The 25477-nt window shown below is 41.4% G+C and overlaps 1 long non-coding RNA gene across 1 annotated transcript in view; it reads right to left on the reverse strand.

Moving 5' to 3' along the window:
• Positions 1–25477, reverse strand: part of LOC133069569 (uncharacterized) — an 88392-nt gene that overhangs the window by 50890 nt on the left and 12025 nt on the right. The window contains exon 2 of the long non-coding RNA XR_009695900.1: positions 11130–11174. This is a non-coding gene — a long non-coding RNA (uncharacterized LOC133069569). The remainder of the gene's footprint in view (positions 1–11129; positions 11175–25477) is intronic.

Here is a 25477-nt window from a genome sequence, read left to right on the forward strand (position 1 = left end):
TCCTGTGGCCACTGCTGAGTTTTCCAAATTTGCTGGCATATTGAGTGCAACACTTTCAACAGCATCATCTTTCAGGATTTTAAACAGCTTAACTGGAATTCCATTGCCTCCACTAGCTTTGTTCATAGTGATGCTTCCTAAGGCCCACTTGACTTTACATTCCAGGATGTCTGGCTCTAGGTGAGTGATCACACTATCGTGGTTGTCTGGGTCATGAAGATCTTTTTTGTATATTTCTTCTGTGTATTCTTGTCACCTCTTCATAATATCTTCTGCTCCTGTTAGGTCCACACCATTTCTGGCTTTTGTTGTGACTATCTTTGCATGGGATGTTCCCTTGGTATCTCTAATTTTCTTGAAGACATCTCTAGTCTTTCCCATTCTATTGTTTTCTCTATTTCTTTGCATTGATCACTGATCTATCACTGATCTAAACACCCTACTCTAGTGGTCCTTAAACTTTTCAGGGTAAAAGGCACCCTTGAGAATTTCCTGAAATCTCAGAATCATTGTCCCTAGAAAACAATGCACATGAAGGTTAGCTTTTCATATACATGGAAAGCTTTGTTGTTCAGTCGCTAAGTCGTGTCTGACTCATTGCGACCCCAGGAAACGCAGCACGCCAGGCTTCCCTGTCCTTCACTATTTCCTGGAGTTTGTTCAAACTCATGTCCTCTGATTCAGTGATGCTATCTAACCATCTTATTCCCTGCTGCCTCCTCTCGTCCTGCCCTCAGTATTTTCTAGCATCAGGGTCTTTTTCTATGAGTCAGCTCTTCACATCAGTGGCCAAAGTGATTGAACTAGGTTTCCTGCATTGCAGGTGGACTCTTCACCTTCTGAGCCACCAGCAAAGCCCATATTTTGCCTAAATAAGCTTAACTAGTGTCATGGCTTTAGTCTCCATCCAGGTGTGTGTTTCCAGCCCAGGCATTTCTCATAAGTCCTAAAACCTAACCTCTAAAGACTCAGTGGACCTCATTGCTTAGAGACACCTTTGTCAAGTCAAACTCCAAGATCTCCTCCTCTGCATTCTCTAGTCAACAAACAGGATCCAGATCCATTCAACTGCCCACTGGGGAAAACTCAGCTTTTCTGTCTCCTTTATTGTCCACATACAGCCTATTACTAGCCGAACTGCTCTTCTCAAACCCATCCCCTCCTTTCAATCTCAACTTTCCCAGTTTATCGCAACAGCCTTCTAACTGCTCTTCCTGCCTCCAGGCTTATCACCTGCATTTCCGTCTGAATCCCAAACTACAGTTTTAAAACTAAATGTAATCATGTTTCCCCACACCCCCCAAATAACCTTTAACCATTTGTTTTAAAGTTAAAAGTCCCACAGTGAGATTTCCCCCACCCACGCTTTCATACTAACACTTAATATTGCCTTAACCTGTTACATGTTCTTTGTTTCCCTTCCCTACAATCTATTCTTTGAAATAATGTTTTATACAAAATTACAAAAGAATCAATGTGCACATTTCAATGTGTGACACGATGCAAACAAGAATAAAAAGAATCATGTCGCCTTCTCTTTCCCCATCACGCCTACATGCAGGAGTGCACATCTAGGATACACAGAGATTGTACTTTTCAGTGAATTTGTCTTCTGTATTGGGCACAGTGTCCGTACGTGGCAGGCACTCAATAATTATTTTCTAACAAGTTGGTTGAGTCATATGTCATGATGGCATCAAGGCAGATTCTAAACCAGAAGGATGGTCTGTGCATTCCTGTGTCACCTGGGAGCATCTAGGTTGAGACATGCAGAACGTTGGCCCTAGCTGAGAACTAGAGCTTCACAAGATCCCCAGGGGTCGGAAAGAACATCAAAGCTAGGGAAGCACTGGGCTTCCCTGGTGGCTCAGATGGTAAAGAATCTGCCTGCAATGCAGGAGATCCAGTTTCAGTCCCTGGGTTGGGAAGATCCCCTGGAGAAGAGAAAGACTACCCACTCTAGTATCCTTACCTGGAAAATCCCACGGACAGTGAAACCTGGTGGGCTACAGTCCAGGGGGTCGCAAAGAGTCAGGCACAACTAAGTGACTGACATAGTGTCTACAGACCGCTCTAAAGTTGCTCATTTCAGAGCAGCAGCCTGACCCACCCACTCATTCTACCTAAAAGATGCTGATAAGAATTGGGAGATTGGAATTGATGCATCGTGCTTGCATGCTCAGTTGTATCTGACTGTTTGCAACCCTTTGGACTATAGCCCGCCAGGCTCCTCTGTCCGTGGGGTTTTCCAGGCAAGAATACTGGAGCAGGTTGCCATTTCCTTCTCCAGGGGATTGTCCCGACCGGGGATCGAACCCACATCTCAGCATCCCCTGCATTGCAGGCAGATTCTTTACCCTCTGGGCTATCTAGGAAGCCCATACATTATTGATATTATGTATAAAATAAATAACTAATGAGAGCCTACAGTATAGCACAGGGAACTACTCAATGCTCTGTGGTGACCTAATTGGGAAGGAAATATTTTAAAAGGGGGGGATATATGTAAAAAAAGAGAAAGATGCTGCTAAGAACCATCCCTTAATAACAGAAGGCAGATATAAAAAACTACGCTGATAAGACTAGTTTATCCTAGTGAGTACTAACTGTATTGTTTTTGGTTTGTGTGCTGAGGCAAAACACTGCATTCTCTGATAATTATATTTCAATTTGGGAATTTTCAGTGAAAGCCGGCCTTGAATATCAACTAGATTCTGAAGCTCCAGCATCGAGCAGAACCTAAAATCAGAGACTTCAACTCTTGCTTTTATCAAGGAATTGGGCTTCTCTCAATCAAAACAATAGAAATGTAATTATTAAATTAACACTTTTAAATAGGACACACTTCAGAACAGCACTTCAGTTAATGTATGTATTTTCTAAAACACAGGCAGCAAGACAAAATGGAAAACATATCCACCAAGAGTTTGTGCTTTGGTTCAGTCATTGCTCTAACCTAGATAAATCTTCAACCCCTCACCCATAAAATGGGGATAAGAATCTGGACATCATCAGGTCACTGTGAGGATTAAAACTGTACTTTTTTTAAAAAAACATGTTTTTTTCCTCTCTCTTTGTAATCCACTATCTATAGTGAGGGACTAAGACATTTTCTTTGGAAAAGCCCCATATCTGACATAGCTCCTGACACATACCAAGCTGTCAATAAATGACTGAGAAATGTGTTCATGAATAAATATCAAACCCTCCAGAAACTTCCTTTGGCAATGGCCCATGACCCCCGATTGCTCTCCTTTGGTAGAAAAAATCATTCCCAAATTAGGTTCCTCTCCTGCGGCAACCTCTTTGGAAAGTCCTTGCTTCCTTCACCTGCATTCCCAATCCCCACCCACTCTCCCCACGTGCACCCCAACACACACACACACACACACACACACACACACACACAGGGTTTTCTCTCTACTTCTCTCCTTTCTTGCTCTTTGCTTCCTATAGAGTTGAAATATTCCACTGCAAGGCATTCAGTACACTCAAGTCAGAAATAAAGCTAAGAGAGGCAAGTCTCTGCCTAAAGAGATCAAAGGGCTTCCCTGGTAACTCAGCTGGTAAAGAATCCACCTGCAATGCAGGAGAACCGAGTTTCCTTCCTGGGTCGGGAAGACCCCCCGGAGAACGGATAGGCTACCCACTCAAGTGTTCTTGGGCTTCCCTGGTGGCTCAGATGGTAAAGAATCTACCTGCAATTCAGGAGACCTGGGTTGGGAAGATCCCCTGCAGGAGGGCATGGCAACCCACTCCAGTATTCTTGCCTGGAGAATCCCCCATAGACAGAGGAGCTTGGCGGGCTGCAGTCCATGGGGTCGCAAAGAGTCGGACAGACTGAGCAATTAAGCACAGCACAAGGAGATCAAACCAGTCAATCCTAAAGGAAATCAACCCTGAAGACTCATTGGAATGACTGAGGCTGAAGCTCAAGCTCCAGTACTTTGACCAATTGATGTAAAGGGTCAACTGACTGGAAAAGACCCTGATGCTAGGAAAGATTGAGGGCAGGAGAAGGGAGCAATCACTGTGAATTTCAGCAAACTCCAGGAGATAGTGAAGGACAGGGAATCCTCATATGCTACAGTCCGTGGGGTCACAAAAAGTCAGACGTGACTTAGCGACTGAACAACAACAACAAGGTTCTATTTGCCTGGTTTGTGCATCACTGAGCCTTCCATTAAAGTTCAGACATTGGGGATTTGTTGCTCTGTTTTTGTTCTCTATCCTCCCCCCACCTACACCCCCCACCCCATTTGCTTCTTCAACTGATCCTGAAATAAGTGTAATTACTTATTTAATAGCCTGCATGATATTTCTGCTTAAAAAACTCACAAGAGGAAGAAAAAGAAGGTGGTTATAAATGTTAACACACAATGTAAGTGGAAGAAATCAGAGTTTTGCCTCTTGGGTGGTATTAATTGCTCCTGGGGTGTTGCAAGGAAAAATGGGTGGGTAGTGATTTCTGGCTCATTGCTGGAAACACCTGCAGGCCCTCAGGGAAGATGTCCTTTAATGTGCTTTATCGAAAGCTGTTTTCAGTCTAATTTTTTTTTAATTCCTATGTTTTAATTTACCTATTTTCAAGCTGAATCTAATAAACTGTTGGCAGTAGAAATAAGAAGCAGTCCCCAACTCAATCGTAATTCACCAGAGATCTTAAAAAATTAAGTCAGGATCAGATGGAATTTAATTTTACTTTTAGACTCACAAAAAACAAATTAGCCACATCTAAGATAGTTTTAGATCACATTTAAAATGTGAAAAAACATCTTTTATATTCCCCAGCATTTTGTTGAGTTTCCTTCCTGGGAAAAATTTCAGGATTTTGAAGCATATGTAAAACACTCATGACACCATTTTTCTTTTCTTCTACTTACTTAGTTGACTTAAAAAAAAAAAAAAAAAAAAATGATGCCAGTTCTTACTTGGCAGAATCTGTATATAATTCCCAGCCAGTTTGTCACTTTCAATATTCTTGGAATTAGAGTAAGATTACTGGAGTTAGTAAATAAAAATTCAGAATGCCAGGTTAGACTAGAATTTCAGATAAACAATAAGTAACTTTCTTTTATTATAAGTATATCCTATGCAATATTGGGGATATACTTATACTAACCTATTATTATTGGGGTAATTTGAAACAACAGAAATGTATTCTCCCACTGTTCTGGAGAGCAGAGTCTGAATTCAGGTGACAGCAGAGCCACTCTCCCCATGGGCTCTAGGAGAGGATCCATCCTCATCTCTTTCAGCTTCTGAGGATCAAGCATCTTTTTGGCTTGTTGCTACATCCCCCCAGTGTCTGCCTCTGTCTTCACACAGCTTCGCCTCTTCCTCAAATTTCCTTCTGCCTCTACAAGAATATGAATCATTGGATAGAACCTCCTGGTTGGTTGAACTTTAGATGATCTCATCACAAGAGCCTTAACCTCATCACATCCACAAAGATCCTTTTTCAAATAAGGTGACATTGACAGGATCCAGGTATCAGGACAAGAATATAATTTGAGGGGGTGCTGGGTCACCATTCAATCTACTATTAATACAAAGTAGAAGAGCTAAAACTTCCAACACCAGTTGAGGTGGATGAATTCCTGGCTCGAGTGAACAATCAATTCACGGTCAGAAATGAAGGCAAAGAAAGCAAATCTGCAGATGGTTTCACCCAATTTTCCCATCATGGGCACCAGGTTCTTATTTGAAAGAAACATACGAAATCCACCCCATTCACTGAGTCACTCACTGAATAGATGATGATGAAGTTTTGTAGTTGCCAGAGTCTGAGAGTCTGGGCTTCTCTGGTGGCTTAGTACTAAAGAATCTGCCTGCCAATGCAGGAGACCGTGGAGATACAGGTTCAAGCCCTGGTTCAGGAAGATCCCCTGGAGGAGAGCATGGCAACCCCCTCCAGTATTCTTGCCTGGAGAATCCCATGGACAGAGAAGCCTGGCAGGCTACAGTTCAGTTCAGTTCAATTCAGTCGCTCAGTCACGTCCGACTCTTTGCAACCCCATGAATCGCAGCACGCCAGGCCTCCCTGTCCATCACTAACTCCCGGAGTTTACTCAAACTCATGTCCCTCGAGTCGGTGATGCCATCCAGCCATCTCATCCTCTGTCATCCCCCTCTCTTCCTGCCCCCAATCCCTCCCAGTATCAGGGTCTTTTCCAGTGAGTCAACTCATTGCATGAGGTGGCCGAAGTATTGGAGTTTCAGCTTCAGCATCAGTCCTTCCAATGAACACCCAGGACTGATCTCCTTTAGGATGGACTGGTTGGATCTCCTTGCAGACCAAGGGACTCTCAAGAGTCTTCGCCAACACCACACTTCAAAAGTATCAATTCTTAGGCACTCAGCTTTCTTCACAGTCCAATTCTCACATCCATTTATGACAACTGGAAAAACCATGGACTTGACTAGATGGACCTTTGTTGGCAAAGTAATGTGTCTGCTTTTTAATATGCTATCTAGGTTGGTCATAACTTCCCTTCCAAGGAGTAAGCGTCCTTTAATTTCATTACTGCAATCACCATCAGCAGTGATTTTGGACCTCCAAAAATAAAGTCTGACACTGTTTCCACTGTTTCCCCATCTATTTGCCATGAAGTGATGGGGCCGGATGCCATGATCTTAGTTTTCTGAATGTTGAGCTCTAAGACAACCTTTTCACTCTCCTCTTTCACTTTCATCAAGAGGCTTTTTAGTTCCTCTTCACTTTCTGCCATAAGGGTGGTGTCATCCGCATATCTGAGGTTATTGATATTTCTCCAGGCAATCTTGATTCCAGCTTGTGCTTCTTCCAGCCCAGCGTTTCTCATGATGTATTCTGCATATAGGTTAAATAAGCAGGGTGACAAATATACAGCCTTGACGTGCTCTTTTTCCTATTTGGAACCAGTCTCTTATTCCATGTCCAATTCTAACTGTTGCTTCCTGACCTGCATACAGGTTTCTCAAGAGGCAGGTCAGGTGGTCTGGTTTTCCCATCTCTTGAAGAATTTTCCACAGTTTATTGTGATCCACACAGTCAAAGGCTTTGGCATAGTCAATAAAGCAGAAATAGATGTTTTTCTGGAACTCTCTTGCTTTTTCAATGAGCCAGCAGATGTTGGCAATTTGATCTCTGGCTCCTCTGCCTTTTCTAAAACCAGCTTGAACATCTGGAAGTTCATGGTTCACCTATTGCTGAAGCCTTGCTTGGAGAATTTTGAGCATTACTTTACTAGTGTGTGAGATGAGTGCAATTGTGCAGTAGTTTGAATGTTCTTTGGGATTGCCTTTCTTTGGGATTGGAATGAAAACTGACCTTTTCCAGTCCTGTGGCCACTGTTGAGTTTTCCAAATTTGCTGGCATATTGAGTGCAGCACTTTCACAGCATCATCTTTCAGGATTTGAAATAGCTCAACTGTAACTGCATCACCTCCACTTGCTTTGTTCATAGTGATGCTTCCTCAGGCCCATCTGACTTCACATTCCAGGATGTCTGGCTCTAGGTGAGTTTGAGTGATCACACCATCGTGATTATCTGGGTCGTGAAGATCTTTTTTGTGAAGTTCTTCTGTGTATTCTTGCCACCTCTTCTTAATATCTTCTGCTTCTGTTAGGTCCATACCATTTCTGTCCTTTATCGAACCCATCTTTGCATGAAATGTTCCCTTGGTGTGTCTAATTTTCTTGAAGAGATCTCTAGTCTTTCCCATTCTGTTGTTTTCCTCTATTTCTTTGCATTGATCACTGAGGAAGGCAGAAGCGCGGCAGCTGCGAAGGACCGTGCAGAAGTGTGGCTGAGAGGAGCTACCCCATGCCTGAGGACAGGGGTGGCGGCCGAGAAGAGCAACCTCACGTTCAAGGAGTGGCGGCTGCGAGGGTGCAGGAGGGCCAAGAGGAGCTACTCCACGTTCAAGGTCAGGAGGAGTAGCTGTGAGGAAATACTCCTCGTCCAAGGTGAGGAGCAGCAGCTGCGCTTTGCTGGAGCAACCATGAAGAGATACCCCACGTCCAAGGTAAGAAAAACCCAAGTAAGATGGTACGTGTTGCAAGACGGCATCAGAGGGCAGACACACTGAAACCACAATCACAGAAAACTAGCCAATCTGATCACAGGACCACAGCCTTGTCTAGCTCAACGAAACTAAGCCATGTCATGTGGGGCCACCCAAGATGGACGGGTCATGGTGGAGAGGCCTGAGAGAATGTGGTCCCCTGGAGAAGGGAATGGCAATCCACTTCAGTATTCTTGCCTTGAGAACCCAATGAACAGTATGAAAAGGCAAAATGATAGGATACTGAAAGAGGAACTCCCCAGGTTGGTAGGTGCCCAATATGCTACCGGAGATCAGTGGAGAAATAACTCCAGAAAGAATGAAGGGATGGAGCCAAAGCAAAAATAATACCCAGTTGTGGATGTGACTGGTGACAGAAGCAAGGTCCAATGCTTTAAAGAGCAATATTGCATAGGAACCTGGAATGTTAGGTCCATGAATCAAGACAAACTGGAAGTGGTCAAACAGGAGATGGCAAGAGTAAATGTCAACATTATAGGAATCAGCAAACTAAAATGGACTGGAATGGATGAATTTAACTCAGATGACCATTATATCTACTACTGTGGGCAGGAATCCCTTAGAAGAAATGGAGTAGCTATCATGGTGAACACAAGAGTCTGAAATGCAGTACTTGGATGCAATCTCAAAAATGACAGAATGATCGCTGTTCGTTTCCAAGGCAAACCATTCACTATCACGGTAATCCAAGCCTATGCCCCAACCAGTAATGCTGAAGAAGTTGAAGTTGAACGGTTCTATGAAGACCTATAAGACCTTCTAGAACTAACACCCAAAAAATATGTCTTTTTCATTACAGGGGACTGGAATGCCAAAGTAGGAAGTCAAGAAACACCTAGAGTAACAGGAAAATTTGGCCTTGGAGTATGGAATGAAATAGGGCAAAGGCTAATAGAGTTCTTCCAAGAGAACACAGGTCATAGCAAACACCCTCTTCCATCAACACAAGAGAAGACTCTACACATGGATGTTACCAGATGGTCAGCACCAAAATCAGATTGATTATATCCTTTGCAGCCAAAGATGGAGAAGCTCTGTACAGTCAGCAAAAACAAGACTGGGAGCTTACTTGCCAAATTCAGACTTAAATTGAAGAAAGTAGGGAAAACCACTAGACCATTCAGGTATGACCTAAATCAAATCCCTTATGACTATACAGTGGAAGTGAGAAATAGATTTAAGAGACTAGATCTGATAGACAGAGTGCCTGATGAACTATGGCTGGAGGTTCGTGACATTGTACAGGAGACAGGGACCAAGACCATCCCCACAGGAAAGAAATGCAAAAAAAGCAAAATGGCTATCTGAGGGGGCCTTACAAATCACTGTGAAAAGAACAGAAGCAAAAAGCAAAGGAGAAAAGGGAAGGTATTCCCATCCGAATGCAGAGTTCCAAAGAATACCAAGGAGAGGCTACAGTTCACACGGTCACAAAGAATTGGACACAACTGAGCAACTGAACAACAGAAAGGTTCTAGAATCTGAGAGTTCAGGGTAAACCAAACACATTTCTGTCCTGGGATTACTTTCATCACCACCAGCAAAGTCCATTAACAATTCCCAGGGAATAAAAATAGAACTGGGATAATAAAATAAAGTCTAACCTTTTTTCTTTTCTTTTGCGCTTAGTCAAGCTTCATTGGCTCACAGGGGGCCTGGTGCAGAAGTCTGGCACCACGCCCTTCAGGCCACAGTTTCTGGTGTGAAATGGCCCAGAGACACCTTGGCTTCCGGCAATCGCAGATGCGGAGCCTCGTGGTGGCCCCGCCCACAGGGGCCCCGCCCCCTTCCCACTGACAAGACCCCTCAAGGCAGCCCTGTCTGTGCCTGTCCTGGACAACATGTCCTCTAGAGCCTGGGGTCACACCTCTCCACTGTGTATGTGTGTGTGTGTGTGTGTGTGTGTGTGTGTGTGTGTGTGTGTTAGTCACCCAGACGTGTCCAACTCTCTGTGACCCCATGGACTGTAGCTTGCCAGGCTCCTCTGTCCATGGAATTCTCCAGGCCAGAATACTGAAGTGGGTTGCCAGGCCCTTCTCCAGGGGATCTTCCCAACCCAGGGATCGAACCGGTTCTCCCTCATTGCAGGTGGATTCTTTACCATTGAGCCACCTGGTAAGCCCAATCTGATTAAACAGTAAAACTTTCCTTTGCTCCTGAAACAAACTTGGTCTTGGTCCATTGGCCCCAGCAACAATGGGCAGGAGAACCCTTGTTGGGTTCCGGGCTAGACAGGCTCAGTAACACTTTCTAATGAGAGGAGACAATTGACCGATCAATCAATAAGGGAACAGTAGAATTATATAATGTAATAAGTGCATGTGTGCTCAGTTGTGTCCAACTCTGCGACCCTCTGAACTGTAGCCAGCCAGGGTCCTCTGTGCATGGGATTCTCCAAACAAGAATATTGGAGTAGGGTGCCATTTCCTTCTCCAGCAGATCATCCCAACCCGGGGATCAAACCCACGTCTCTTGTGTCTCCTGCATTGGCAGCCAAATTCTTTACCACTGCACCACCTTGGTGTTATAAAGGAAATAAGGTGATGTGATAAAGAGTAACTGGGAGCAAGACAGGGTCCTTTGGAAAAGGCAGTCAATAAAGGTTCTTATAAGAAATAGAGTCCTTTGGTTGCCAAGTCAAGGTCAAGCCGGGCATGCAGAGATCCCAGTGAAAACCTTCCAGAACATGGAATAACGGGGTTTAAGGGCCTGAAGTTTGGGAAGAATCACTGTACTCTGGAAAGTGGTGGGGAGCACAGTGGCCAGAACATAGCAAAAGTGTAGTTCAAGCATGAGTAGCACTGACATATACACTACTATGTGTAAGATAGACAGCTAGTGGGAGGCTTCCGTATATAGCCCAGGGAGCTCAGTTCAGGGCTCTGTGGTGACCTAGTTGTGTGGGATGGGGGGAGGGGGGTAGAATGTCGAAAGGGAAATCGAAGAGGGAGTGGATATGTACTCTTATACCTGCGTCACTAGTCCTGCAGCAGAAGCTAACACAACATTGTAAAGCAATTATATTCCAATCAAAAAAGAAGAAGAAGAATGTGGCTGACCATTGCCAGGTCTCCTGGTTCATGGTGGGGAATGTGTACTTCGTTCTGTGGAAAAGAAAAGACATCAAAGGAATTAAAAAGAAGAGCGACGAGATTCAGTTTATATGTTTAAAATTCAATTGCTTCTCTGTGAGGAATGACTTAGCTGGGCGAGAATAGAAGCAAACAGACTCGTTAGAAACTCATTGTAACCATCCTCAGTGAGACTCTCCCTCATAACTGCCCCTGCCCTGATACTGAGAGTTCGTGTCATCTTCTGCCCATATAATTCTGAAATATACACATTACATATAATAAGGGAAAATTTTTGAAATGCGTTTTTTTTATTTCTACCAATAAATCGCCAAGTTTTATCATCTCAGGGCGCAAGTGGACTCACTGAGGATGGTTGCAGGGCCAGAGCTGAGAGCAGGAGAAAGGCTGTTGTTCTCACGCTGCTAAAGTGGCCAAGGGCAGTCCAGTGGAGGAAAAAGAAGTGACTTTCTGGTGTCCGCTCAGCCAGGCTGACTAATACTCTGGGAATGGCTGCAAAAATCCCAGTCCCCTTTTCTCTAATCTGAACATTCTGTACATATGATCTCTTTCTTGCCTCCTACCAGCACATGGATTCTGCGCAGTGACATGAGGGTTGATGGGAAAAGTTCCTTCCTTCATTCAGTCCAAAGTAAAAAGGATTTCACTTCACAGGGACAAGACTTGTCTCATACAATGGACTAAATATCAGGTACAGGAAAGGAGGAGTGTTTGTTGTTCAAATATTTTATACTAATATTGTGTTGATTACACAGCAGCTAATGTTCAACTTAAGACTTGTAAATTAGGGGTAGATACTTAACATCTGCCTAAGAGTTCTATTAAAAGCTTGGATCTCAGAACTTAAAACACTAACTGTAAAAAATAAACATTTAGTAAAAGACAGTATGTAAATTATGTAACTGCATACTTATTTTTCTTTATTCTTGGGTTAAACTTTAACATGAAATGAATCCTTTTGGTTAACTTTAGCTGTATTCAGAATATATAGTTATAGCTATGACTATAACAAGTTATAGTTACCCTTCTATCTTTTTGAAAACAAGGAAAATCACACTTGAGACACATTAACATTCTCAGTCGCTCGATCGTGTCTGACTCTTTGCAGCCTCATAGACTGTAGCCCGCAAGATTCTTCTGTCCTTGGAATATCCCAGGCAAGAATACTGCAGTAGGTTGCCATGCCCTTCTCCAGGGGATCTTCCAGACTCAGGGACTGAACCCATGTCTCTTGCATCTCCTGCATTCTTTACCACTAGCACCACCTGGGAACCCCAAGACACATTAAGGTACATTTTAAATCTGTATTTTGGGTTACATTTGATTAATAGTAGATAAGGTTCAGTCAAATATTTGTAATTATTAATATAATAAAACTAATAAATATACTTAAGATATTTTCATTTAATTATACCAATGTCTAACTAAATATGAAGCAAATCTCTTTTTCAAGTAGAATGTTCCTGAAGGGATAGTATCATGTCTACTCAGTATTTATGAAATATGACCTAACGTTTAAATTTGTAGTTGAAAAGAACCCTTGCACTTTTTATCTAATTCTAAAGGTATTATTATCATTCACCTGTGTAAGACAAAGTGAAGAAGAACTAAAGAGCCTCTTGATGAAAGTGAAAGAGGAGAGTGAAAAAATTGGCTTAAAACTAAACATTCAGAAAACGAAGATCATGGCATCTGGACCCATCATTTCATGGCAAATAGATGGGGAAACAGTGGAAACAGTGGCTGACTTTATTTTTTGGGGGCTCCAAAATCACTGCAGATGGTGACTGCAGCCATGAAATTAAAAGATACTTGCTCCTTGGAAGGAAAGTTATGACCAACCTAGACAGCATATTAAAAAGCAGGTGCATTACTTGGCCAACAAAGTTCTGTCTAGTCAAGGCTATGGTTTTCCAGTAGTCATGTATGGATGTGAGAGTTGGACTATAAGGAAAGCTGAGCACCGAAGAACTGATGCTTTGAACTGTGGTGTTGGAGAAGACTCTTGAGAGTCCCTTGGACTGCAAGGAGATCCAACCTGTCAAACCTAAAGGAAATCAGTACTGAATATTCATTGGAAGGACTGATGCTGAAGCTAAAACTCCACTACTTTGGCCACCTGATGTGAAGTACTGACCCATTGGAAAAGGCCCTGATGCTGGGAAAGACTGAAGGTGGGAGAAGGGGTTGACAGAGGATGACCTGGTTGGATGGTATCACCAACTCAATGGACATGAGTTTGGGTAAAATCCGGGAGTTGGTGATGGAGAAGGAGGCCTGGCGTGCTGCGGTCCATGGTGTTGCAAAGAGTCGGACACGACTGAGCAACTGAACTGAACTGTGTAAGATAAAATCTCAGTGAGGTTATGCGAATTGCCCACGTTTACCCATTTAGCATGTACAGAGCCTGCACTTATAACAAAGATCTCCCAATTCCAACTTCAGGGCTCCAAATACTCAACACCCTGCTGGGCATCTGGAAAGACCCAACACCTACTGTCCCTAGATAATATTTTGTAATTAAAGTAGGGAAATAGGAGGCGGTTCTAAGATGGCTGAGGAATAGGACAGGGAGACAACTTTCTCCCTCACAAATTCATCGAAAGAACATTTGAATGCCTAACAAATTCCACAAAACAACTTCTGAATGCTGGCAGAGGACAGCAGGCACCCAGAAAGGAAGCCCATTGTCTTTGAAAGAAGGTAGGACAAAATATAAAAGATAAAAAGAGAGATAAAAGAGGTGGGGATGGAGATCCATCCTGGGAAGGGAGTCTTAAAAAGAGAGAGAAGTTTCCAAACACCAGGAAACACTCTCTCTGGCGGGTCTGTGGTGAGCCTTGGAATCTCAGAGAGCAAAATAACCGGGAGGAAATATAAATAAATAATTAAAACCCACAGATTACCTGCCTAACAGCAACTCCCAGCAGAGCAGCAGCCCAGAGCATCGCATCCCCCACTAGCAAGCGGGGACCGGACAGGGAGGAGCAAGCTGTATTGCTTAGGGTAAGGACCAGGCCTGAATGCCCCGAGGGCAATCTGAGGGAACTAGCTTGAGATAGCAACCCAGACTGTGGGATAGCTATCCCACAAAAAGCCCTAAGCTAAACACTGCCAGGCCCTTTTACAGAACAAAGGACTGAGCGAGCTAGCCAGCTGCGGACCGGCCCATCCCCCACCAGAGACAGGCAGGGGAGGGCAGCCAGAGCCGGAAGGGGGTAATCATGGCCCCATAGAGGCATCTTATACCAAACTGCAAGCAGACTTCGTTGCTAACCAAGAGTTCTTGGGATTCTGGATGGTCGACATCTGCCGGGAGGGTCACAGCCAGAGATCAGCTCCCCAGAAGAGACACACGGCACACCTTAGAAGGCAAGCCCGTGGTACACCCAGAAAACCGAGCGGCTGAGACGGGGGAGGCAATAAGTCGCAGCCTTCAACTGGGGGCGACTGTGCTAGGACCGGGGACGGGCACAAACTGCAGGCCCAACCAAGTCTACACCTTGGTGGAGTACCCGAGAACCTGAACCTGAGCGGCTTAGACCTGGGAGGTGCATGCAAACCAGGGCCCCCATTAGACAGTTCCCAGCAGAGCAACCTAGACCCTGAGCAGAGTAGACTGGGAAAGCACACACGCCATAAGCAGGAGCAAACCCAGTGTGGCTGGATCACTGTGAGCGCTCCCCACAGACTCCAGTGATATTCGTTTGCAGTGTTCATCCCTCCCCAAAGCACGACTGAACAAGTGAGCCTAAAAAAAGTGACCACCACCACCCCACTTGTGTCAGGGTGGAAATTAGACACTGAAGAGACCGGCAGACAGAAGAAACTAAAATAAACAGAGGGAACCGCTTTGGAAGTGACAGGTGTGATAGGTTAAAACCCTGTAGTTAGCACCGACTACATAGGAAGGGGCCTAAAGACCATAAGAAGTACAAGCCGTACCAAGGAACTATCTGAAAATGAACTGACCCCACACTGTCCACAACAGCTCCAGAGAAAGTCCTAGATATATTTTTACTATTATCATTTTTAAAATTTAAAAGAAAATTTTTTTGTTTTTAAGTCTGTTACTCCTTTAATTTTTATAACCTACTATTACCTTGCAAAAAAAAAAAAAAAAAGACCCTGTTTTTAAAGTAAACTTCATATATATATATATATATGATTTTTGTGACTTTTTTTGTTTTTTTTAATATTATATTTTTTAGAATCTAACCTCTACTCTAGATTTTTCATCTTTGCTTTTTGGTAGTTGTTATCAACTTTGTACCTTTAAGAACCCAATCTTCAGTACCCATTTTTACTTGGAAGCAAGATCACTGGCCTGATTGCTCTCTCCTCCTTTTGACTCTCCTTTTTCTCCATCAGGTCGCCTCTATCTCCCCCCTCCCCCTTTTCTTCTCTACCCAACTCTGTGAATCTCTTTGTGTGCTCCGGGCTGTGGAGAACACTTAAGGAACTGATTACTGGCTGGATCTGTCTCTTTCCGTTTGATTCCCCCTTTTCTCCTCCTGGCCACCTCTGTCTCCTACCTCCTCTTCTCCTCTCTGTGTAGCTCTGTGAACATCTCTGAGGGATCCAGACTGCGGAGAGCACATAGGGAATTGATTACTGGCTACCTTGCTCTCGCCCCTTTTGATTCCCCCTCTTCTCCTCCTGGTCAACTCTATCTCCCTCCTCCCTCTTCTCTTCTCCATGTAACTCTATGTACCTCTCCAGGTGTCCCTCACTGTGGAGAAACTTTTCATCATTAACCTAGATGTTTTATCATTGGTGCTGTATAGATGGAGAAGCCTTGAGGCTACTGTAAGAATAAGACTGAAAACCAGAGGCAGGAGGCTTAAGTCCAAATCCTGAGAACACCAGAGAACTCCTGAATCCAGGGAATATTAATTGATAGGAGCTCATCAAAAGCCTCCATACCTACACTGAAACCAAGCACCACCCAAGGGCCAACAAGTTCCAGAGCAAGACATACCACACAAATTCTCTAGCAACACAGGAACATAACCCTGAGCTTCAATATACAGGCTGCCCAAAGTCACACCAAACCCACTGACATCTCAAAACTCACTACTGGACAGTTCATTGCACTCCAAAGAGAAAAAATTCAACTCCACCCACCAGAACACAAACATCCCTAACCCGGAAACCTTGACAAGCCACCCGTCCAACCCCACCCACAGCAAGGAACCTCCACAATAAAGAGGAACCACAAACTGCCAGAATACGGAAAGGCCACCCCAAACACAGCAATATAAACAAGATGAAAAGGCAGAGAAATACCAAGCAGGTAAAGGAACAGGATAAATGCCCACCAAACCAAACAGAAGAGGAAGAGATAGGGAATCTACCTGATCAAGAATTCCGAATGATGATAGTGAAAATGATCCAAAATCTTGAAAACAAAATGGAGTTATAGATAAATATCCTGGAGACAAGGATCAAGAAGATGCAAGAAAAGTTTAACAAGGACCTAGAAGAAATAAAAAAGAGTCAATATATAATGAGTAATGCAATAGATGAAATCAAAAACACTCTGGAGGGAACCAACAGTAGAATAACGGAGGCAGAAGATAGGATAAGTGAGGTAGATGATAGAATGGTAGAAATAAATGAAACAGGGAAGAAAAAAGAAAAAAAGAATTAAAGTAAATGAGGACAACCCCAGAGACCTCTGGGACAATGTTAAACGCCCCAACATTCAAATCATAGGAGTCCCAGAAGAAAAAGACAAAAACAAAGACCATGAGAAAATACTTGAGGAGATAATAGTTGAAAACTTCCCTAAAATGGGGAAGGAAATAATAAGTCAAGTCCAAGAAACTCAGAGAGTCCCAAACAGGATAAACTCAAGGTGAAACGCCCCAAGACACATATTAATCAAATTAACAAAGATCAAACACAAATAAAAAATATTAAAAGCAGCAAGGGAAAAACAACAAATAACACACAAGGGGATTCCCATAAGGAAAACAGCTGATCTTTCACTGGAAACTCTTCAGGCCAGAAGGGAATGGCAGGACATACTTAAAGTGATGAAAGAAAATAACCTACAGCCCAGATTACTATACTGAGCAAGGATCTCATTCAAATGTGAAGGAGAAATCAAAAGCTTTACAGACAAGCAAAAGCTGAGAGAATTCAGCACCACCAAACCAGCTCTCCAACAAATGCTAAAGGATCTTCTCTAGACAGGAAACACAGAAAAGGTGTGTAAACTCGAACCCAAAATAATAAAGTAAGTGGCAATGAGATCATGCTTATCAATAACTACCTTAAATGTAAATGGTTTGAATGCCCCAACCAAAAGACAAAGACTGGCTGAATGGATACAAAAACAAGACCCCTATATATGTTGTCTACAAGAGACCCACCTCGAAACAAGGGACACATACAGACTGAAAGTGAAGGGCTGGAAAAACATATTCCATGCAAATAGAGACCAAAAGAAAGCAGGAGTAGCAATACTCATATCAGATAAAATAGACTTTAAAACAAAGGCTGTGAAAAGAGACAAAGATGGACACTACATAATGATCAAAGGATCAATTCAAGAAGATATATAAATATATATGCACCCAACATAGGAGCACTGCAATATGTAAGATAAATGCTAACAAGTATGAAAGGGGAAATTAACAATAACACAATAATAGTGGGAGACTTTAATACCTCACTCACACCTATGGATAGATCAACTAAACAGAAAATTAACAAGGAAACACAAACTTTAAATGACACAACGGACCAGCTAGACCTAATTGATATCTATAGGACATTTCACCCCAAAACAATCAATTTCACCTTTTTCTCAAGTGCACACAGAACCTTCTCCAGGATAGATCACTTCCTGGGCCATAACTCTAGCCTTGGTAAATTCAAAAAAATTGAAATCATTCCAAGCATCTTTTCTGACCACAATACAGTAAGATTAGATGTCAATTACAGGAAAGAAACTATTAAAAATTCCAACATATGGACACTGAACAACACGCTGCTAAATAACCAACAAATCACAAAAGAAATCAAAGCAGAAATCAAAATATTCATAGAAATGAATGAAAATGAAAACACAACAACCCAAAACCTATGGGACACTGTAAAAGCTGTGCTAAGGGGATGGTTCATAGCCTGTATTGCTATGAACAAGAAACAAGAAAGAAGTCAAATAAATAACCTAACTCTACACCTAAAGCAACTAGAAAAGGAAGAAATGAAGAACCCCAGGGTTAGTAGAAGGAAAGAAATATTAAAAATTAGGGCAAAAATAAATGAAAAAGAAACAAAGGAGACCATAGCAAAAATCAACAAAACCAAAAGCTGGCTCTTTGAGAAGATAAATAAAATTGACAAACCATTAACCAGACTCATCAATAAACAAAGGGAGAAAAATCAAATCAACAAAATTAGAAATGAAAGTGGAGAGATCACAACAGACAATACAGAAATACAAAAGATCATAAGAGACTATTATCTGCAACTATATGCAAATAAAATGGACAACTTGGAAGAAATGGACAAATTCTTAGAAAAGTACAACTTTCCAAAACTGAACCAGGAAAAAATAGAAAATCTTAACAGACCCATCACAAGCACAAAAATTGAAACTCTAATCAGAAATCTTCCAACAAACAAAAGTCCAGGACCAGACAGCTTCATGGCTTAATTCTACCAAAAGTTTAGAGAAGAACTAACACCTATTCTACTCAAACGATTCCAGAAAATTTCAGAGGAAGGTAAACTTCCAAACTCATCCTATGAGGCCACCATCACCCTAATACCAAAACCTGACAAAGATGCCACCAAAAAAGAAAACTACAGGCCAATATCACTGATGAACATAGATGAAAACATCCTTAACAAAATTCTAGCAAACAGAATCCAACAACATATTAAAAACATCATACATCATGACCAAGTAGGTTTTATCCCAGGGATGCAAGGATTCTTCAATATCCGCAAATCAATCAATGTAATACACCACATTAACAAAATGAAAAATAAAAACCATATGATTATCTCAATAGATGCAGAGAAAGCCTTTGACAAAATTCAACATCGATTTATGATTTTTAAAAAAACCCTCCAGAAAGCAGGAATAGAATGAACATACCTCAACATAATGAAAGCTATATATGACAAACCCACAGCAAACATTGTCCTCAATGGTGAAAAATTGAAAGCATTTCCCCTACAGTCAGGAACAAGACAAGGGTGCCCACTGTCACCACTACTATTCAACATAGTTTTTAAAGTTTTGGCCACAGCAATCAGAGCAGAAAAAGAAATAAAAGGAATCCAGATTGGAAAAGAAGAAGTGAAACTCTCACTGTTTGCAGATGACATGATCCTCTACAGAGGAAACCCGAAAGACTCCACCAGAAAATTACTAGAGCTAATCAATGAATATAGTAAAGTTGCAGGATATAAAAGTAACACACAGAAATCCCTTGCATTCCTATACACTAACAATGAGAAAACATAAAGAGAAATTAAGGAATCAATCCCATTCACCATTGCAATGAAAAGAATAAAATACTTAGGGATATATCTACCTAGAGAAACAAAAGACCTATATATAGAAATCTATAAAACACTGGTAAAAGAAATCAAAGAGGACACAAACAGATGGAGAAATATACCGTGTTCATGGATCAGAAGAATCAATATAGTGAAAATGAGTATACTAACCAAAGGAATCTATAGATTCAATGCAATCCCTATCAAGCTACCAACGGTATTCTTCAGAGAACTAGAACAAATAATTTCACAATTTGTATGGAAATACAAAAAACCTCGAATAGCCAAAGCAATCTTGAGAAAGAAGAATGGAACTGGAGGAATCAACCTGCCTTACTTCAGTCTCTGCTACAAAGCCACAGTCATCAAGTCAGTATGGTACTGGCACAAAGACAGAAATATAGATCAATGGAACAGAATAGAAAGCCCACGTACCTATGGACACCTTATCTTTGACAAAGGAGGCTAGAATATACAATGGAGAAAAGACAATCTCTTTAACAAGAGGTGCTGGGAAAACTGGCCAACCACTTGTAAAAGAATGAAGCTGGGACACTTTCTAACACCATACACAGAAATAAACTCAAAATGGATTAAAGATCTAAATGTAAGACCAGAAACTATAAAACCCCTAGAGGAAAACATAGGCAAAACACTCTCCAACATAAACCACAGCAGGATCCTCTATGACCCACCTCCCAGAATATTGGAAATAAAAGCAAAAATAAACAAATGGGACCTAATTAAAATTAAAAGCTTCTGCACAACAAAGGAAACTATAAGCAAGGTGAAAAGACAGCCTTCAGACTGGGAGAAAATAATAGGAAACAAAGCAATGGACAAAGAATTAATCTTAAAAATATATAAGCAACTCCTGCAGCTCAATTCCAGAAAAATAAACAACCCAATCAAAAAGTGGGCCAAAGAACTAAACAGACATTTCTCCAAAGAAGACATACAGATGGCTAACAAACACATGAAAAGATGCTCAACATCACTCGTTATCAGAGAAATGCAAATCAAAACCACAATGAGGCACCATTACACATCAGTCAGAATGACTGCTATCCAAAAGTCTACAAGCAATAAATGCTGGAGAGGATGTGGAGAAAAGGGAACCCTCTTACACTGTTGGTGGGAATGCAAACTAGTACAATCACTATGGAGAACAGTGTGGAAATTCCTTAAAAAACTGCAAATAGAACTGCCATATGACCCAGCAATCCTACTGCTGGGCATACACACTGAGGAAATCAGAATTGAAAGAGACACGTGCACCCCAATGTTCATCACAACACTTTTTATAATAGCCAGGACATGGAAGCAACCTAGATGCCCATCAGCTGATGAATGGATAAGAAAGCTGTGGTACATATACACAATGGAATATTACTCAGCCATTAAAAAGAATTCATTTGAATCAGTTCTAATGAAGTGGATGAAACTGGAGCCCACTATGCAGAGTGAAGTAAGCCAGAAAGAAAAACACCAATACAGTATACTAATGCACATATATGGAATTTAGAAAGATGGTAACGATAACCCTGAATGTGAGACAGCAAAAGAGACACAGATGTATAGAACAGTCTTTTGGACTCTGTGGGAGAGGGCGAGGGCAGCATGATACGGGAGAATGGCTTTGAAACACATCAATTATCATATGTGAAACGAATCACCAGTCCAGGTTCAATGCATGATACAGGATGTTTGGGGCTGGTGCACTGGGATGACCCAGAGGGATGGGATGGGGAGGGAGGTGGGAGGGGAGTTCAGGATGGGGAACACAGGTACACCCGTTGCAGGTTCATGTCAATGTATGGCAAAACCAATACAATATTATAAAGTAAAAAATAAATAAATAAAACTGGAAAATAAAAAAGTAGGGAAATACCATGCAGTCACCAACTGCATTTTCCATTTGTTAAAATCTTCTTAAATTATGTAATAAGGAATTTTAAACTATTCACATATCAAAAGAAAGTGTTTGGCATTAGCAGATGAAACTATTATATATAGGGTGGATAAACAACAAGGACCTACTGTATAGCACAGGGAACTATATTCAATACCCTGTGATAAACCATCATGGAAAAGACTATCCAAAAAAAGGATGTCTCTATGTGCATACCTGAGTTACTTTGCTGTACAGCAGAGGTTAGCACAATATTGTAGATCGACTACACATCAATTAAAAAAAAAAAAGTGTATTCTTTAACCCCAATCTTTATTTCTTCCCACTTTGGTACTCAAGGCTACCCTGACACCATAAGAAATCCTAAGAAACGTGAAATGTAGACGACTCCCTTCCTTCTTTCCATCTCTCTGCTTTGCTTCTCCCACTGCCCTCACTCAGTCATTAAACCCTCAGCTCTTCTGGTTCTGCCAAACCCACAATCCCAGCCTGGCTCCTAGTCCTTTTCTACTCCGGACCTCACAGCCAGCAGCCTTCATGGTGTGTAGTTCATTCACTATCATACTAGTTGTTCCACCCTCAGTATTTCCCACTGTGCTGAGTCCCATGGTTCATGTTCTACTGGGCTGCTCTTAACCAGTTCTTAAGGAAATGCTATTTCATCATCTAATCTTTCACCCCGCCTGTCTCCAGTTCTCACTTAGCACAAAGTCAATCTATGGCATAGCCTGCTATCAAGGGGTTTTGCATGGAAGGGGGAAAAGAAGAAAAGGATAAATGACCCAGAGCTTGAAACCAACAAAGTTTAATCATACTGCACTAAATAACACCATTTGCACAAAATATCTTGGCTTTCAGGAAGAGAAACAATCTTGCAGTCACTGAGTTAATCTTTCAAGCAGATTACAGAATACACATTTTGTAGAATTACTTGCAAATTGCAGCTCTGACTACAAATTGAGCATCACTGCATGAGAGGTTTTTCCAAAGCATAATGACAGATGATTGATTACCAGCTGAGCACCTGTGTCCAACAACGGAGAGGGTTGGTCCACTCTAAGGAAAACCCACCCAGAAAATATCATGCTTATAAATATTCTTAATTAATGTGTAGGCAGACTACCTGTAGCAAAAATGCATGAAAAGAGTATCTCAGGGAATAAGCCTGTTACTATAGAAATCTATGTAAGCAGAAAGACACAGAAAAGGAAAAAGGTATTGCCACTCCTGAAAAACTTAAGATCCCAAATGTCAAGGTAAAGGCTGACTTGTGTAGGAAGAATTAGCAGTTGTTGAAATCCCCAGAGATGCAGTTCCTTTTTCCTCTGTTTTGAAGTTAGTATGATCATCAGAATGAGAAAATGTTCATGCCCAAATTGTTCTAGAAAGGAAACTATTAGACAGGACAACTTGCTAGCAAGAAATGTGTCCTGTAAGCCAACAGACATCCAAATTAGTTGCAGAGGTAAGACAAAGGGATATTTATGAATGCTTAGGCAAAATGAAACAGTTTTACTCAACTCATTCTGTTTCAGGGGATGTGGCTTGAAATAGCAAGATCTTTGCAAATGAATAATTTATGAAAGCTCTAGTACCCTTTGAATAACATAATTTAAATTGAAGTCATTCCTGAATAAAAGGAAGAGGAAGAACTCACTTCAAATTCTTCTAATTTCAGCATGAATTATCACATAGTTTTGACTTAAGGTAATCTAATAACTATTTTAGTTCTTTGTACCAGTTTCAAATAAATCCCTGCTTATTCAGTCAAGGCACTGCAGAGAAGTTAAAGTTCAAAGGAGCTTAGCTTGAACAAATGAGTCTAGCCAAGTCTTGGTTTAAGTCCACTTATAAAATGAGTTTTATCATGCATTGGTGCATTTCTTTTCTAAAATACATTCTTATTCTAGATCAAAAGAGAAGACTTCAGTACCAACAAGAATTAAAGCTGACAAACCATGCCAAAAAAAAAAAAAAGCCAACAGAATATTATGTTCATTTATTGCGTAAAAAAAAAACACCTCTTTTATGTCACTGACATTCTCATTTAAAAGCTTGTACTCTAATTAACAAAGTGGAGCTACATAATTACAACATCATCACTGATTTCAAATTTTTTCCAAAAGGCCTGTGTCTAAGAAATGAATATAATAGAAGTAGACAATGTTAGACTTTCTACCCTCTGATAAAGAAAGAAAATCAAGCCAAAAATAATATAGCAATCAATCAGCTAATGGTCTTCTTTCTAATGCATTGAAAGATCTCACATACCTCACATAAGTTTAAGTGTTTTTTTTTTTATCAAGGTTAGCTCAACCCCTTGAACATTCTTATATTATTAACATTATACTTAAGATATTGCATAAAGTTGAATTTGTTTACATGTACATTTACCTACCTAGATAATGTAAATACCTTGAGGGACAGACTATTTTATTCATCTCTACTCCCAGTACATAGCAAATTGTACACTGAAGGTCATTTGTGAATGGACAAACAACTCCTGCATTTTTAGGAAGGTAAGGAAGTGGTGGTGAAAGGAATGAGCCCTGGAATAGAATTCCCAAAAATGGTTGAGACAATCAAGATGTATTTAAGTTGTGAACAACAAAAATCATTTCTAGACCATCTACTAGTTACTCATTAGCAAGCTGTTGTGTTTCATTTGTGCCATTTTAATTTTTTTTATTAAGTGTTCCACCCACATTAAGGTTGTTAGTGTTAGGTTTCTTTTTTTCCTAATTGTTTTTCAGCTGTATTGAGGTATGTGCATGCATGTGAAGTTGCGTCTGTCGTGTCCAACTCTTTGTGACCACATGTACTGTAGCCCCCCAGGCTCCTCTGTCCATGAAATTCTCCAGACAAGAATACCATGAATGGCAGAGAGAGTTGCCATTTCTTTCTCCAGGGAATCTTCCTCACCCAGGGATCAAACCCTGTTCTCTTCCATCTCCTGCAATGGCAGGTAGGTTCTTTACCACTAGCACCAGCTGGGAAGCCAAGTATTGAGGCATAAATGACAAACAAAAGTTGTATATATTTAAGGTGTGCAACTTGATGTCTTGATATGTGTATATATCAGGCTTCCCTGATGGCTCAGCAGGTAAAGAAGCCACCTGCAGTGCAGGAGACATAGGGTCAATTTCTGGGTTGGGAAGATCCCCTGGAGGAGGAAATGGCAACCCACTCCAGTATTCTTGCCTGAAAAATGCCATGGGCAAAGGGGCCTGGGGATCTACAGTCCATGGGGTCCCAAGGAGTCAGACAGGACTGATCTACTAAGCACACACACACTCATGTATATCATGAAATGATCACCATAATCAAGCTATTTAACAGATCTATCACATCAGGTAGGTAGTACTTTTCTTTTGGTGAAAATTCTTAAGACTTACCCTCTCAGCGAATTTTAAGTATATAACACACTATTGTTAACTATTGTCACCATGGTGTCCATCAGCTGTCCAGAATTTATTCATCTTGCATAATTAAAACTTTGTACTCTTTGATCGGCATCTCCTTATTTCTCCCAACTCCCACCCTCTGGCAACCATTATAGTCTGTGTTTCATGTGTATGGCTACTTTAGATTCCACATATAAGTTAGATCATGCAGTATGTGTCTTTCTGTGTCTGGGTTATTTCTCTTAGCATAATGGCCACCAGGTTCATCCATTTTGAGAGAAATGGCAGAGTTTTCATTTTTAAGGCTGGATAATATGCCGCCACCTGATCTGCCTCTTGAGAAACCTATATGCAGGTCAGGAAGCAACAGTTAGAACTGGACATGGAACAACAGACTGGTTCCAAATAGGAAAAGGAGTACGTCAAGGCTGTATATTGTCACCCTGCTTATTTAACTTATATGCAGAGTACAT

Source organism: Dama dama, chromosome 14 (assembly GCF_033118175.1).
Source record: "Dama dama isolate Ldn47 chromosome 14, ASM3311817v1, whole genome shotgun sequence".
Classification (NCBI taxonomy): Eukaryota; Metazoa; Chordata; class Mammalia; order Artiodactyla; family Cervidae; genus Dama; species Dama dama.